The following is a 17,140-nucleotide window of genomic DNA, read 5'->3' as shown; positions in this document are numbered from 1 at the left end:
CAGAACAAGACTCTTTAGACAAATTCATCTAGGTCCTTTTTTATTACTCCTGAACACCTGCAAGAGGCTAAGTGGTATGAGTTTTCAGTCAAACAGACCTTGATTCTCTTTTTGGTTCCACAACCTACTTATGTGAGCTTGGATAAGTGAGACCTTCGCTAAGCCTCAACATCTTCATCTATAAAATGGAAGAAATAATCTATACTTTGTGGGGATTAGCAATGATGTGTATAAAACTTCTCTATCCAGTGCCTGGCCCATGTGGGCCCTACCCAGATGATGGTCAATCTCAGTTGTCATTGTGGCCTGTACCCTTGGCACATAGGCAACCTCAATTTGGATCCTTAGTAGGTGTGGACCCTATAGTGGTTGAGAATCTAGTCAACCTGGTCACCCTCTGTGAAGACCTAAACTGCTCAAGAAATATGAGTATGGGCCCTTAATATTTCTCTCACTGAGTTTTGTGAGTGCCTGTTGGTGGCTAGACTTAAGCATCCCAGAAAAGCCAGAGCTGTCAGCATCCAGGATCAAGGTCCCATGTCCCACCCCAAGGGAAGGTAGAACTGGAGACTTCAAGGAGGATAAGTGACAAGTTTGTTTCTTTTATCAGAAATTGGAAATGCCTGGTGCCAGGAAACCTATAGCAGGCTGTACCTGGAAGAGCATGCTAAGGTCTGAGCTGTATAATTAAGACCATCATCTAAGTAAGGAGCTTAAGATAGGCATGAGAAACTCAGGTGCAAAGGGAGGAAGAAAGTGAGGAACAGTGGGACCAAACAGGTGAGCAGGAAGGAGATAACAATGGATGGTGCTTGGTGTCAAGGCTGAGCTTTTATGAGTTGCCAACAACTGTTTGTGTAGGCATGTGAACTGTATCTACATACAGGGTGCAAACAAAGGACTAATCAAAAATACTTTCCTCAGGGTCCCTCCCTTGAGGGCTGCTTTCAGGCCTTAAAGACAAGTATTTGTAGGATATTTATAATGCCACTTCTGGGGCTAGACTTAGAGGTATGCCAGTCTGAAGTACCCTACTCACCTGAAGTTGAAAAAATAATGGCTTGGGACAGGCATGTGTAGAGAGCAGCCAGGCAAGTCCTTGAGATTCTGAATAGGTCTGTCAACAGACCTGAGCATGTTTTCTCCCCTACTAAATGGAGTCATTAATGTCTACTCAGCCTCTCTCTCCAACCAATCCTGTGCTTCAGCAGAGACTACCTTCATTTTTTCCTACTGGAAAATGTGTGCATGCTAAGTCGCTTCAGTCATGTCTGACTCTGCGACACTATGAACTGTAGCCCACCAGGCTCCTCTGTCTGTGTGGAGTCTCCAGGCAAGAATACTGGAGTGGGTTGCCATGCCCTTCTCCAGGGGATCTTCCCTACCCGGGGATTGAGCTAGCCTCTCTTATGTCTCCTTCATTGGCAGGCGTTTTCTTTACCACTAGGGCCACCTGGGAATGCAGTAGATAGTAAATGTGAAGGCACTTTTTTAAAAGTTGTAAAAGGCTACAGAAAAGCAAAATTATAGTAGTATTCAAATGCTTTGGTACTGGTTGTCTGCCCTCTATGAGCTCATTTTTCTCACAGTCAGGGCCCTGTGAAAAGGCATTTGTACCTACCAGTAGCCAAAATGGTAAATTTTACCAGTAGCTAAAAATGACATTCTATTGGGTTGAAGTACATGAATTATCCAGTCATTGGATACAGTGACTTAAGAGTTTTATTTTTGACTTGTATGTGTGGGGCGTATTTTTTTTAATTGCCATAACTAAAGGAATTAACTTTCTTAATGCTCCCAACCTCTCAATCTCAGTTTATCCCCAACTTCCTCATTCAATCAGATAAGAATATGAATTCCTATCCTGTCTTCCTCCTGCCTTCCTCCTAAAATAGATATGCAAATTATTTGGAAAACTGTAAAGCAAAGTGCCAAAATGGTTGTCATTATTACTGGCATTTTCTGTGCAATTTGGATTCTTCAGGAGAAGGCTTCATGTTCAAACTGACCATTACTACCCTCATCCTGAGAGCCTTTACTAAATGTTGTAAAGGGATGTAGAGATGAGCAGTGGTATGTTACAGCCAACTTGTACCAACTCTTAAGAACAAATTGTGCATGCACATCTCTTCCCAACTCCACATTCAGTGACATCACATGGTAGTGGTGCTTTAGTTACTAAGTCATGTCCGACTCTTGCAACCCCATGGACTGTAGCCTGCCAGGCTCCTCTGTGTGGGATTCTCCAGGCAAGAATACTGGAGGGGATTGCCATTTCCTTCTCCAGGGAATCTTTCCAACCCAGGAATCAAACCTGGGTCTCCTGCATTGCAGGCAGATTCTTTACCGACAGAGCTACGAGGGAAAACATCACATTGGTAGATGAAATTAGCAATGATGAAAGTAATTCCCTCTATGGAAATGGGCAAACACTACAAATATGAATTTTTTTTCAAAAATCTAGAATTGTTTCAATCATAAAGGATCTGCCAATTTAGCAGTGGTGTGTGTGTTTCCATGTATGTATGTCTGACTGCACATGCATACATTTTGTGTGAAAGTGGTAGGGTAAGCAGGCACATGATTACAATAGATGAAAATACTAAGTTGAACCATGCTGTTTGTGCTAGTCAAAACTAGGTGAGTATTGGCAGTTTCATATAGTTCAACCTAACAGAATGTCATCTTTAGCAGAGGGGAGTACTTGGAATGGAAAAGGCCCCCTGAGGCCCCTCAGATGGCCTGAGGCTGAGCTGGAGTTAGGCCCCAGGGCTCTTAGTTCCTTGTCTTAACCCTAAAGACTCCATTACCACTTTATTTTCCTCTGATTCCTTACCAAAAGGCTCTGATGTGAGAAACACAGCACTGATGGGCTAAGATATCCACAGGTCTTTTGCCTCATTGTCTCCACTAAGTTAAAGGTCAGAATCCAGGTCCATATATCCTTATGCCATAGCCTCATTATTCCACTACACACTTTCTCTCTTCCTCATTCTTTCTCTTCGCTCCACCCTCACCAGTCTGCCTGTGTCTTATACCCTAAGAGTGCCAGATTTTGAATATGTCCAAAAGAGAGCAAAGGGAAGTTATTATAACAGTTGGAAATAGGATCTATGAGGAAAGGTGAAAGGAAGTGTTCCTTGAGAAAAGAAATGTGCCTGTCAACAGAATAATAGTCTTCACATATCAAAAGACTGATACACAGGTGATGCTATACTGGTGTTTTACATTTCCCGAAGGCAGAATAATTCAACATATCACTTAATGGCATTATCAGCCAGCCAGACTCCTAAAAAGAGTCATTATTGACTCCTTTCTTTTGCTCAGTCACCATATCTAATAAGTCACTAAATTCTCTTGATTCTACCCCCTAAATATCTCCTGAATCAATTACCTCCTTTCCATCTTGGCTGCCATGGTCCTAGGTCAGGCTTTCACCCCTAATCTCCATGAACTCCATTTTACTCTCAGCTACTGCCACTAGAATGTTCTTTAGAAATCACCAAACTACTCAGGTCATGACTCTTGTGAAGTCACTATTGCCTATGAAATTAATACTGACTTCCTCACTTGACATTCAAAGACTTCTATCTTATGGCTCCAAATTTTTTATAGTCCTAACTCTCACCACTCTATATACTAGAGTGGTTTCCTCAATAGGCCCCATTTTAACCACCACAGGGTCTTTATACATGCTCTTCTTTCATACTAGACTTTCACCACCTTTACTCATTGAAATCCTTCTTATCCCTCATGACAACTCCTAAATGTCACCTCATCCTGATTTCCGCATCATAGGAGGTTCATTTACTGTTCTGAACCCTATTCATTTGCCTCTTTGTATTGTTATCCAACTTAGTATAGTAGAGTAGCAGCTTTTAAGTAGGACTGCTTAGGTTCCAGTCCTGACTTTGCTAATTACTAGTCGTGTGACTTCCTTGGTGGCTCAGATGGTAAAGAATCTGCCTGCAATGTGGACGACCCAGGCTTGATCCCTGGGTTGGGAAGATCTTCTGGAGAAAGGAATAGCAGTCCACTCTAGTATTCTTGCCTGGTGAATTCCATGGACAGAGGAGCCTGGTGAGCTATAGTCCATGGGATCACAAAGAGTCAGACATGACTGAGTGACTGACACAGCCGTGTGACACTGAGCAAGTTGCTTAAATTTTCTTGCACATATTTAAAATGGGCAACTCATTAGTACCTCTTTCAGAAGGTGTTATACAATTTTAAACACTTATTAACTTAAATTCATGATGCTATGAAAGTGCTGCACTCAATATGCCAGCAAATTTGGAAACTGAATGCTTACTAACTATAAACTGAAACATAATAAATAGTAAATGCTATTGTTATGTTTATATTCTTGTCTCATCTCTCTGACTAGCCTATTGTTCCTTAAGGGCAAAAGTAATATATTACTGTTCTTTATGACAGGTAGTTGGAGAAGGCAATGGCACTCCACTCCAGTATTCATGCCTGGAAAATCCCATGGATGGAGGAGCCTGGTGGGCTGCAGTCCACGGGGTTGCTAAGAGTCGGACACGACTGAGAGACTTCACTTTCATTTTTCACTTTCATCCACTGGAGAAGGAAATGGCAACCCACTCCAGTGTTCTTGCCTGTAGAATCCCAGGGACCGGGGAGCCTGGTGGGCTGCCATCTATGGGGTTGCACAGAGTTGGACCTGACTGAAGAAACTTAGCAGCAGCAGCAGCAGCATGACAGGTAGTAATGATTTTTTAAAATGTTTTACGGGTGTCTTCTGGGCAAAGGAGCCTGGTGGGCTACAGTCCATGGGGTTGCAGAGTTGAACACGACTGATCAACTAACACACACTGGTCCAGATGTGCTTCATTTAAAGTACAATGATAAATTCTGGAAATAACATAAAACATACCAGAGGAGAATGTGAAAAGTGGTAAGAAGAGGTGAACTGGTTAGGGATCATAGAATCAGAGGAATGTAGCACAACAGCAGAATATCATACATCCTCCAATTCATGAAAAAAAGGTGACATAGACCTGGCATTTCCTGACCCCAAACCTAACAACAGAAGGTTGCCAAGGAAGGTTTAAACTTCGACAGGGAGTCTGGATGATGAAAAGCAGTAAAAGGAATCATTTTCCTTCTCTGCCAGGCCTCAGAGTCTACTGTTAAGAGACATCAAGCAACTAGGTGATACCAGCAAGGGGTATCCTAGCAAAACAAATGGCCCAGCCTGGGATATGCTCCTCCTTCTTGCAGGACAGTGACTATTTTCACCCAGTCTAGGTTCACCAGGTAGCCTGGCCTGGGGGATTCTCTCTAACCCCCAAGCAGCAGCATCAGAAATAAATGGGAATTCCATCAGGACCAGATAGACCAAGAAGACTAAAATAGTATAGTAAAGACCCAAAGAAAACTACCATCAAAGCCACAGCTAACAAAGGTAGTCCAGGCTACTGTTAAACCTAAACAGGGTGACTTCCTTCCAACATAAAACATTTATATAGCACTTAGAGTCTCCTAACACACTATACAAAATATCCATGATAAAATTAAAAAATCACCTGTCATACAAGAGCCAGGAAAATCAAACTTTAAAGAGAAATGACAATCAACAGATGCCAACACTGAGATAGATTTTGGGAATTATATGAAAAGGATTTTAAAGCAACCATCAGGGATGGGAACTCATGTACACCTGTGGTGGATTCATGTCAATGTATGGCAAAACCAATACAGTATTGTAAAGTAAAAAAAAATTAAAAAAATTTAAAAATAAAAAAAAAATGCTTCAGTAGCCAATAATAAATTCTCCTGAAGCAAATGAAAAATCAGAAAGTCTCAAGAATGAATTAGAAGTTATCAGAAAGAACCAAATAGAAATTTAAAAACAAACAAATTAAAATGTGGGTAGGCTCAAAATTGAAGAAGATAACAGAATCAGTGAACTTGACAGTTTAGTGGCATTTATGCAATCTGAACAACAGAGACAAAATAGGTAAAAAACAATGAACAAAACCACAATACTGGTGGGACTAAATAAAAGATATTATCATTTGAGTCACAGAAGGAGAGAAAAGAGAGTGGAAGTGAAAGAGTATATGAAGAAATGATAGATGAAAACTTCCAAATTTTGGTGAAAGGCATAAACTTACATATTCAAGAAACTGAATGAACCCCAAATAAGATAAATCCAAATAATATAATTAAAAGCTGGAAACTAAATAAAAGAAAAAAACCTTGAAAGCAGCCATAGAGAAATAATATATTGCTGTAGGGGAAGAAGAATTTGATTTTATTTTAAAAATTATTAAAGAAAATCAGAAGTATATTCAATTTATTTTTTCTCATTTTAGTAAATAAAAACTCAGTGGTTCAAAAATAATTATTTTCATATTGAAATATGATTTAATTATTTATGTTTCGGGTATATAGCATATTGCTTTAGTATTTTTAGATTATGCTCCATTAAAAGAAGTTACAAAATAATGTAAGCCCCTATGTCTCCCTGTGCTGCACAATATATCCTTATTGCTTTTCTATTTTCTCATAACCCTGTACCACTATTATGCCTCTCTGCTCTTTACTCTCCCCACTGGGAATCATTAGTTTCTTTTCTATATCAGTGAGTCTGTTTCTATTTTACTATTTATATCAGTTTTCTTTATTTTCTTAGATTCCACATATAAGTGATATCTCTGATTTAATCAGTAAGCATTATATTCTCTAGGTCCATTCATGTTGTTGAAAATGGCAGAATTACATTCTTTAATATGGCTGAGTAATAGTCCATCATATGTGTGTTAGTCGCTCAGTCGTTTCCAACTCATTTGCCGCTCTGTGGATTGTAACCCATCAGCTCCTCTGTACATGAAATCCAGGTAAAAATACTGGAGTGGGTTGCCATTCCCTTCCTCAGGGGATCTTCCTGACCCAGGGATCGAACCCATGTCTCCCATATTGCAGGCAGATTCTTTACCATCTGACCCACCAGGGAAGCCCATTGTATATATATGACATATCTGCTTTTTTTTTTTTTTTTTTTTTGCCAAACTTTGATGATAGCCATTCTATCAGGTGTGAGGTGATATTTCATTGTGGTTTTAATTTGAATTTCTTTAATGGTTAATTATGTTGAACAACTTTTCATGTCCATGTTAGCCATCTGTCACCTTTGGAAAAATGTCTACTCAAGTCTTCTCATTTTTTGATTGGATTTTTTGGGTCTTCAGTTGTATGAACCATTTATATATTTTTTATATTAGCCATTTGGTAGTGATATCAATTGCAAATATTTCTTCCATTCCATATGTTGTCTTTTCATTTTGCCAATGGTTTCCCTTGCTGTGCAAAAGCCTTTAAGTTTAATTAGGTCCCATTTGTTTAATTTTGCTTTTATTTCTTTTGCCTGAGGCAGATTTTGGAAAAATGCTATGATTTATGTCAAAGAATGTTCTGCCTATGTTTTCTGCTAAGAATTTTAAGTTTTATCTTCAATCTTTAATTCATTTGAGTTTATTTCTATGTGGTATAAGGAACTATGCTAATTTCATTCTTTTACATATAGCTGTCCAGTTTTCCTGGTACCACTTACTAAAGAGATTGTATTTTCCTTGTTGTATATTCTTCTAAACTTTGTTATGGATTAATTGACCATAGTTGTGTGTATTTATTTCTGGGCTCTCTATTCTGTCCTTTTGTTCTATGTGTCTGTTTTTGTGCCAGTACCACACTGTTTTGATTACTGTAGCTTTGTAATTCAGGGAAGGTGATACCTACAGCTTTGTACTTTTTTACTTTTTTCTCAAAATTGCTTTGGCAATTTGCGGTCTTTCATGTAAAGACTTAAAATATAAATTTTAGAATTATTTCTCCAGTTCTGTGAAAAATGTCATGGGTGTTTTGAGAAAATTACATTAAATTTATAGATTGCTTCGAGAAATTTGGGCATTTTAGCAAAGTTAATCATTCCAATCCAAGAACACTGGATACCTTTCCATTTCTTTCTATAATCTTTAATTTCCTTCCTCAGTGTTTTATAGTTTTCAGAGTATAAGTCTTTCAACTCGTTGGTTAAGTTTATTCCAAGGAATTTTATTCTGTTTGCTGTAATTTTTAAACAGGATTTTTTTTCACTTTCTTATTCTGATAGTTTATTATTAGTGCATAGAAAAGTAACAGATTTCTGTGTATTAATCTTGTCTCCTGAAACTTTGCTGAATTCATTTACTGGTTCTAATAGTTACCTGGTAGAAACTTTAGGGTTTTCTATATAAAGTATCATGTAGATGACAGTAGTGACACTTTTACTTCTTCTCTCCCAATTTGGATGCCATCTATTTCCTTTTATTGTCTGAATGCAATGGCTAAGACTTCTGATACTATATTAAATAGAAGTGGTGAGAGTGGCCATCCTTGTTTCTCTTTCCTCAATTTAGAGGAAAGACTTTCAAATTTTCACCATTGAGTATGATGTTAACTGTGGATTTGTCATAAATGGCCTAGCTAATGTTTGAGATATGTTCCCTCTATATTAACTTTGATAGGAGGTTTTTTTTTTTAAATCATGAATGAATATTGAATTTTCTCAAATGCTTTTTCTGCATCTGTTGAGATGATCATGTAATTTGTATTCTTCCTTTTATTGTGGTGATGTGTTACATTGACTGATGAATATTGAATCATCCTTCAGCCCCTGGAATAAATCCCACTTGATCATGATGTATGACTACTTTATATATTGTTGGATTCATTTGGTTAATATTTTGGAGGGAATTTTGTTTGTATATTCATCAAAGATATTGGCCTGAAATTTTCTTTTTTTTTAATTGTATCTTTTTCTGTTTTTGTTATCAGAGTAGTGGTGATCTCATAGAATGAACGTAGGATTGGTCCATCCTCTTCAATTGTTTAAAATAGCTTTAGAAGGATAGTATTATTTCTACATTCTATCTTTGGTAGTATTCCCCTGTGAAGCCATCTGGTCCTGGAGTTTGGTTGCTGGGATTTTTTTTTTTAAATTACAAATTCAATTTCACTTCTAGTGTTTGATCTTTTCAAATTATCTGTTTCTTCTTGCCAGGTGTATGTTCCTAGAAATGTGTCAATTTCTTCTGGGTTATCCAATTTGTTGTCATATAGTTCACAGTATTCTCTTATAATTTCTTGCATCTTTGTGGTATTGTTTGTTACTTTTTCTCTTTTATATCTCATTTTGTTTATATCTCCACCCTTTTTCCTTCTTGGTAAATCTAGCTAAAAGTTTATCAGTTTTATTTATCTTTTGTTATATCTTTTAAAAAACAGCACTTGGCTTCATTGATTTAATTGTTATTTGGTTTCTATTTCATTTATTTTCTCTCTGATCTTTAATATTTCATTTTTTTGCCTATTCAGACTCTTTTCTTCTTTTTCTGCTTGTTTAGGGTGGTACTTTAGGTTGTTTATTTGAGATTTGTCTTGTTTCTTTAAGAAGCCCTGTAACACTATAACATTTCCTCTTAGGGATGCTTTTTTTTTTTTTTTTTGATCTTACAGATTTTGGAGAGTTCTGATTCCATTTTTTTTCTGTCTTGAGGTATTTTCTGATTCTCTCTTTAATTTCCTCATTTAGCCCTTTGCTTTTTAGCAACATGTTGTCTTGTCTCCATGTGTTTGTTCTTTTCCCATATTTCTTACTGTAACTGAGTTCTAGGTTTATAACATTGTCATCAGAGAAACTGCTTAATATATTTTCTATCCTCTTAAATTTGTTAAGCCTTATTTTGTGGCCTAACATGTGACATAAACTGGAGAGTGTTCCATGTGCACTAGGAAAGAACGTGTATTTCCACTGTTTTGGGATGGAATGTCCTATCAGTTCAGTTCAGTCACTCAATCGTGTCCGACTCTTCACGACCGCATGAATCACAGCACGCCAGGCCTCCCTGTCCATCACCAACTCCCGGAGTTTACTCAGACTCACGTCCATTGAGTCAGTGATGCCATCCAGCCATTTCATCCTCTGTCATCCCCTTCTCCTCCTGCCTCCAATCCCTCCCAGCATCAGAGTCTGTTCCAGTGAGTCAACTCTTCGCATGAGGTGGTCAAAGTACTGGAGATTCAGCTTTAGCATCATTCCTTCCAAAGAACACCCAGGGCTGATCTCCTTCAGAATGGACTGGTTGGATCTCCTTGCAGTCCAAGGGACTCTCAAGAGTCTTCTCCTACACCACAGTTCAAAAGCATCAATTCTTCGGTGCTCAGCCTTCTTCACAGTCCAAGTCTCACATCCATACATGACTACTGGAAAAACCATAGCCTTGACTAGACGGACCTTTGTTGGCAAAGTAATGTCTCTGCTTTTCAATATGCTATCTAGTTTGGTCATAACTTTTCTTCCAAGGAGTAAGCATCTTTTAATTTCATGGCTGCAGTCACATTCTGCAGTGATTTTGGAGCCCAGAAAAATAAAGTCTGACACTGTTTCTACTGTTTCCCCATCTATTTCCCATGAAGTGATGGGATTGAATGCCATGATCTTAGTTTTCTGAATTTTGAGCTTTAAGCCAACTTTTTCACTCTCCTCTTTCACTTTCATCAAGAGGCTTTTTAGTTCCTCTTCACTTTCTGCCATAAGGGTGGTGTCATCTGCATATCTGAAGTTATTGATATTTCTCCCAGCAATCTTGATTCCAGCTTGTGCTTCTTTCAGCCCAGCTTTTCTCATGATGTACTCTTGCATATAAGTTAAATAAGCAGGGTGACAATATACAGCCTTGATGTACTCCTTTTCCTATTTGGAACCCGTCTGTTGTTCCATGTCCAGTTCTAACTGTTGCTTCCTGACCTGCATATAGGTTTCTCAAGAGGCAGGTCAGGTGGTCTGGTATTCCCATCTCTTTCAGAATTTTCTGCAGTTTATTGTGATCCACACAGTCAAAGGCTTTGGCATAGTCAATAAAACAGAAATAGATGTTTTCTGGAACTCTCTTGCTTTTTAAATGATCCAGCGGATGTTGACAATTCGATCTCTGGTTCCTCTGCCTTTTCCAAAACCAGCTTGAACATCTGGAAGTTCACGATTCATGTATTGCTGAAGCCTGACTTGGAGAATTTTGAGCATTACTTTACTAGTGTGTGAGATGAGTGCAATTGTGCAGTAGTTTGAGCATTCTTTGGCATTGCCTTTCTTTGGAATTGGAATGAAAACTGACCTTTTCCAGTCCCGTGGCCACTGCTGAGTTTTCCAAATTTGCTGGCATATTGAGTGCAGCACTTTCACAGCATCATCTTTCAGAATAGGTATCTATTAATTCTAGCTGGCCTATTGTGTCATTTAATATCACTGTTACCTTACTGATTTTCTGTCTGGATGATCTGTCCATTGATTCCAGTTGTGTTACAGTCCCCTACTATTATGGTATTATTGTAAATTTCTCCCTTTACATCTATTAGTATAATTAATAGCTTTATATATTTAGGTGCTTCTGTATTACTTTCATATTTTTTTTTGGTTCGTATATCTTCATGAGTATAATATTCTCTTCTTATATTTATCCCTTCATCATTATATGTCCTTCTTTATCTTTTGTTATAGCCCTTGTTCTAAAGTCTATCTTGTCTCATATGAGTATTGCTACCTCTGCTGTCTTGTTCTTTCTGTTTACGTGAAGTGTCTTTTCCCATCCCCTCACTTTCAGTCTGTGTGTGTCTTTATGTCTGAGGTGAGTCTGTTGTAGGCAGCATATAGATGGGTCTTGTTTTTTTATCCCATCACCCTGTGTCTTTTAAAAAAAATAAATTTATTTATTTTAATTGGAGGTTAATTACTTTACAATATTGTATTGGTTTTGCCATACATCATTGACTGAATTATTTATTCCATTGATATTTAAAGTAAATATTCATAGGTATGTACTTATTGCCAAGTTATTCTTTTCTGGTTTTATTTTGTTGTTGTTGTTTTTTGATCATTACTTCTTTTTGTTTCTTTCCTTGTAATTTGACACTGTTTTCCCCTGATAGCTCAGTTGGTAAAGAATCTGCCTGCAATGCAGGAGACCCTGGTTTGATTCCTGGGTCAGGAAGATCCGCTGAAGAAGGGATATGCTACCCACTCCAGTATTCTTAGACTTCACTTGTTGCTCAGCTGGTAAAGAATCTGCCTGCAATGTGGGAGACCTGGGTTCCATCCCTGGGTTGGAAAGATCCCCTGGAGAAGGGAAAGGCTATCCACTCCAGTATTCTGGCCTGGAGAATTCATGGAGTTGTGAAGAGTCAGACATGACAGAGCGACTTTTACTTCACTAGTTTTATGCTCGTGTTCCTTTATTTTTAGTTTTTTGTATATATTGTAAGTTTTTGATTTTTTGTTACCATGTGTTTCATATATATTGACCTGGTGGTGGTTTTTTCAAGTTCAAACTGGCTGTTATTTAAATTCAGGCACATTCTAAAATATCTATGTTTTTCTTCCCTTCCTCATATTTTGTGTTTTTGATGTCATATCTTAAACCTTCATGTTTATCTGGTACTGATTTTTGTAGTTGTAGTTCCTTTTACAGTTTATATGATTTTTCCCTTTTGAATAGATTCTTACTTCTTTTCCATTTAAAGAAGACCCTTCAGCATTTATTTTAATGCAGTTTTAGTATTAATGGAATTTTACATTTTTGCTTGTCTGAGAAGATCTTTTATTTCTCCTTCAATTCAACATGATAATCTTGCTGGGTAGAGTATCCTAGGTTGCAGGTTTTTTCCCCTCATCACTTCCAAAATACCATGCCACACTACCTCTGGTCTACAAATTGTGTGCAGAAAAATCAGTATTCCCTTGTATATGACTTTTTCTTTTTCTTACTGCCTTTAGAATTCTTTCTCACCTTTAATTTACCATTTTAATTATTAAATGTCTTGGCATAGGTCTTTCTGAGTTCATCTTGTTTGGGACCCTCTATGCTTCTGTACCTGGATATCTGTCTCCTTCTTAAGATATGGGATGTTTTCAGCTGTAATTTCATCAAATACAATTTTGATCTCTCTCTCTTCTCCTTCTGTGACCCCTGTAATGTTGATATGCTTATTGTTATCACAGAGAACTCTTAAACTGTTCTCATGTTTTTACTTACTCACTTTACAGACATTTATTTTTTTTTATAATCACTCATTTAAAATAAGATTTTTTTTTGCTATACAGTAGGTCCTTGTTGGTTATCCATTTTAAATATAGCTGTGTGAAACTGTTCTCATGAAAAAAAAATTAATTTCCTGTTCTAACCATTGATTTCCATTATTCTATCTTCCAGATCACTTAGATGTTCTTCTGTGTCACTTAATCTGTTCTTCATTCCTTCTATATGCTTTTCATATCAGTTATTGAATTCTTCATTTCTGATTGGGTTTTTAAAAAGTTTTCCAGTTCATTATCAAAATTCTCACTGTGTTCATATATTATTTTTTCCTAATTCAGTTAATGTTCTTATTACCAATGATATAGAGTAAGTGGAGCTGGGGCTTTGCTTGGCTCAGGCTGGGGCACAGAGCTAGGTGGTTGTGGGAAATGAGTCAGCCAGCCACGTGATTTCAATCTGTGCTTTCTGCCCTGCCTTGAGGGAAAAGCATGGTTCACATGCTCCTCAAGAGGAAAGTCCAGGCTTCCTTCAGTTTCTTGTTAGTCCCAGCCCTCTTCCAACCAGCCAAGGGGTCTCATCTCCTCTGTGTAGGACTCTAGAACTGCAGCACCCAATCTGTGGCTCAAAGCACTCATTCCCCAGGTAGATTTCCACCCCTATATTCTCTCTTTTCCTGTGAGTCTCCTCCCAGGTGTATAGGTCCTGACCTGATCATTTTTATTCCCTTCCTACCCAATTACCCGTGGATCTTTCTTACAGTCTTGGTTGTACAGAAGTTTCTGCCAGTTTTCAGTTAGTTTTTAGTGAGAATTATTCCACATGTAGGTGTAATTTTGATGTGTGTTTAGAGGGAAGTGAGTTCCCCATCCTCCTATGCTGCCATCTTGATCTATTCCACAGGAGAGCTAGAATTTGAATGGCAGCAGATTTCTCATCCAAAACCATGAAGGACAAAGGGAAGTGGCAGAATATTTTTCAAATGCTGAAAGAAAAGAAGAGTAAATTGTGAATTAAGTGTCCTGTGAATAGGGAAATAAAAGCATCCTTGGAAAACCAAGACTAAAATGTTTAGTAAGGTTAAAAATATAAGATCAATATACAAAAGTTATTCTCAACTCCGTGTAATGACAATGAACCTGTGTAAATCAAAATTAAAAACTCAATAACAGCATTTACAACTTAAAGCAGAACAGAGACTTAAAAGTGAAATGTAAAGCTATAATGTAAAAAATAGAAGAAAATTTGGGGAGATCTAGGGCTACACCATGAGTTCATAGACTTGATAACAAATGTGTGATGTATAAAAGGAAAAACTGTTAAACTGGATCTTTAGAACATTAAAAACTTTTGCTTTGCAAAATACAAGAGGATAAAATGATAAGTTACATAAAGGGAGAAACTTTTTTTGTTGTTGTTATGGTCATAACTGTAAATGTGAAGTGGCATTACATTGCACTTTGGAATTGTGTTTTCCTACTGAATAAAGAATGATGTTGAGCATTTTTCTTGTGTTTATTTACCACTGTAGATCTTCTTTGAATCAACATCTATTCAAATCCTCTGTCCATTTAAAATTAGATTATCTGCCTTTTTCTGGTTGTAAGTTATGTATATATTCTAAATACTAGGCTCTTTTCAGATATATGAAGGCCTTCTCTGGTGGCTCAGCAGTAAAGAATCCACCTGCAATATAGAAGATGCAGTTTTGATCCCTGGGAAGATCCCCTGGTGGAGGGCATGGCAACCCACTCTAGTATTCTTGCTGGGAAAATCCCATTGACAGAGCATCCTGGCAGGTTACAGTCCATAAGGTCACAAAGAGTTGGAATCACAGCTGAAGCATGAGCATGTGTCACAGAGTCACTTCACAGCTGAAGCGACTGAGCATGTGTCAGATCTATGAATTCCAGTCTACAGCCATACTACCTTGAATGCACCCAATCTCATCAGATATATGAATTCCAAATATTTTCTCCCATCTGTAGGTTATTTCTTAACTTTCCTGATAGTCTTTTGACTCACAAAATTTTAAAATCTTGATGAAGTCTAATTGATTTTTTTTCTTTTGTCACTAGTTATTTTGCTTTAATATATAAGTGTGTATGCATGCTAAGTTGCTTCAGTCGTGTCTGACTCTTTGAGACCCTATGAGCCATATCCCACCAGGCTCCTCTGTCCATGGGATTCTCCAGGCAAGAGTATTGGAGTTGGTTGTCATGCCCTACACTGGGGATCTTTACGACCCAGGGATGAATATAAAAACCATTGCTTAACCTAAGATCATGAAGATTTACTCCTATGGTTATATATTAGTAACAGCGGAAATGTATTGTCCCATAGTTCTGGAAGCTAGAAGTCCATGGTCAAGGTGTCAGTTGAATTGGTTCACTCTGAGATCTATGAGAAAAATTATGTTCCATGACCCTTGCCAAACTTCTGGTGGTTTGCTGGCAATAGTTGGAGTTCTTCAACTTGTAGAGGTACCATTTAGTCATCATCTTCATGTGGTATCATCACTATGTGTATGTGTGTCTCTGTGCATATTTTCCCTTTCTATAAGGAAACAAATCATGTTGGATTAGGGCCCGCCTAATGGACTCATTGTAAATGGACTCTTTACTACCTCTGTAAAGACCCTGTCTTCAAATGTGGTCACATGCTAAAGTTTATAAATGCAACAATTGAAGGGGAGCAATGCAATTCAACACATTACAGTTTTTATCTAAAAATTTAATAATTTGAAATTAGTTTTGGTCTTACGTGCAGGTATCTCTTCCATTTTGAGTTAATCTTTGTGTATTGTGGGAAGTAAACATCCAAATTCACTCTTTTGCATGTGGATATTCAATTGTCACTGTAGAAGGGACTGACTACCCACTCCAGTATTATTGTCTGGGAAATCTCATGGACAGATTAGCCTGGCAGGCTACAGTCCCTGGCGTTAAGAATCCCCCTACAAATCTAGAGTTGCAAGAGGTGTAGGTTTGATCCCTGGCTCAGGAAGATCCCCTGGAGGAGGAAATGGCAACCCGCTCCAGTATTCTTGCTTGGAAAATCCAATGGACAGGGGAAGCAGATGGGCTGCAGTCCGTGGAGTCACCAAGCTTCAGACATGACTTGGTGAATGAGCACAAGGTAATGACCTCATAAGATGAGTTGGAAAGTGGTCCAGTAGAATTCAGTAAGAAATCATCCTTGGCTTCTTTTTGTAAGATTTTAGATGACTAAATCACTCTCTTTTATCTAATATGTCTATTCATGTTTCCTATTTTTTCTTGAATCATTTAAAATAATTTGTGTTTTCATGGGAATTTATCCATTTCATCTAGGGTAACTATTGGCATGCAATTGTTCATAGCATTACATTATAATAGTTTTTATTATGCAAAATTATGTTAATGTCCATCTCTGATTTCAGTAATTTGAAATTTATTTTTTTTCTTGGTCACTTGAAGTAAAAGTTTGCCATTTTTTTACCTTTCTGAAGAAAAAAGGGTTTTTTTTTGCTTTGTTTGCAGATTTCTTTGTTATTTTTATAGTCTCTATTTCATTTATTGATGTTCTTTTCCTTATTTGAATGGAAAGACATGAAAAGGCCTTCATCTATCACTTCTGTCTGACTTTGTGATGCTTTTCTATGATCATGAAAGCTAAGCAGAGTTGAAAACAGGCTAACTGAATATTTAAGGCTTGCTCCAACATATACACTGAACTCATTTGTAACAGCTAGAAAATGTACTAGTTTCAGGCATTCAAGGATATTTTTATTCATTTATTAATTGGTCATTAAGCTATCTGAGCAGGAACTTCAGTCACCACATATGTCAAATACAGACTTCACAGAGTTAGATGAGGAAAGCCACTAAACAAACAGTAACAAAAATAAGAGCCATGAAGACAAATCTTGTGGAAGACAGCAACTAATTTCCTGAGTTGCCACATTAGTTTTTTATTTTTATTTTTTTACCAAAAATTATGGCGCATTAAAAAATTATTTAATTCTTTAAAGAATTAAAGAAAAGCATTAAAACAATGACCCA

General features: G+C 37.4%; 1 protein-coding gene across 1 annotated transcript in view; it reads left to right on the top strand.

Annotated features, from left to right (window-relative positions):
- AMER1 (APC membrane recruitment protein 1) overlaps positions 1 to 14,600 on the top strand; it is a 48,954-nt gene extending 34,354 nt beyond the window's left edge. The window contains exons 4-5 of the transcript XR_011446315.1: positions 4,438 to 4,728; positions 11,995 to 14,600. The gene's annotated coding sequence lies outside the window, so the exon portion shown is untranslated. The remainder of the gene's footprint in view (positions 1 to 4,437; positions 4,729 to 11,994) is intronic.
- Positions 14,601 to 17,140: the final 2,540 nt, after the last annotated feature.

Source organism: Ovis canadensis, chromosome X, assembly GCF_042477335.2.
Source record: "Ovis canadensis isolate MfBH-ARS-UI-01 breed Bighorn chromosome X, ARS-UI_OviCan_v2, whole genome shotgun sequence".
NCBI lineage: Eukaryota > Metazoa > Chordata > Mammalia > Artiodactyla > Bovidae > Ovis > Ovis canadensis.
This window is presented reverse-complemented; position numbering and strand designations above follow the sequence as displayed.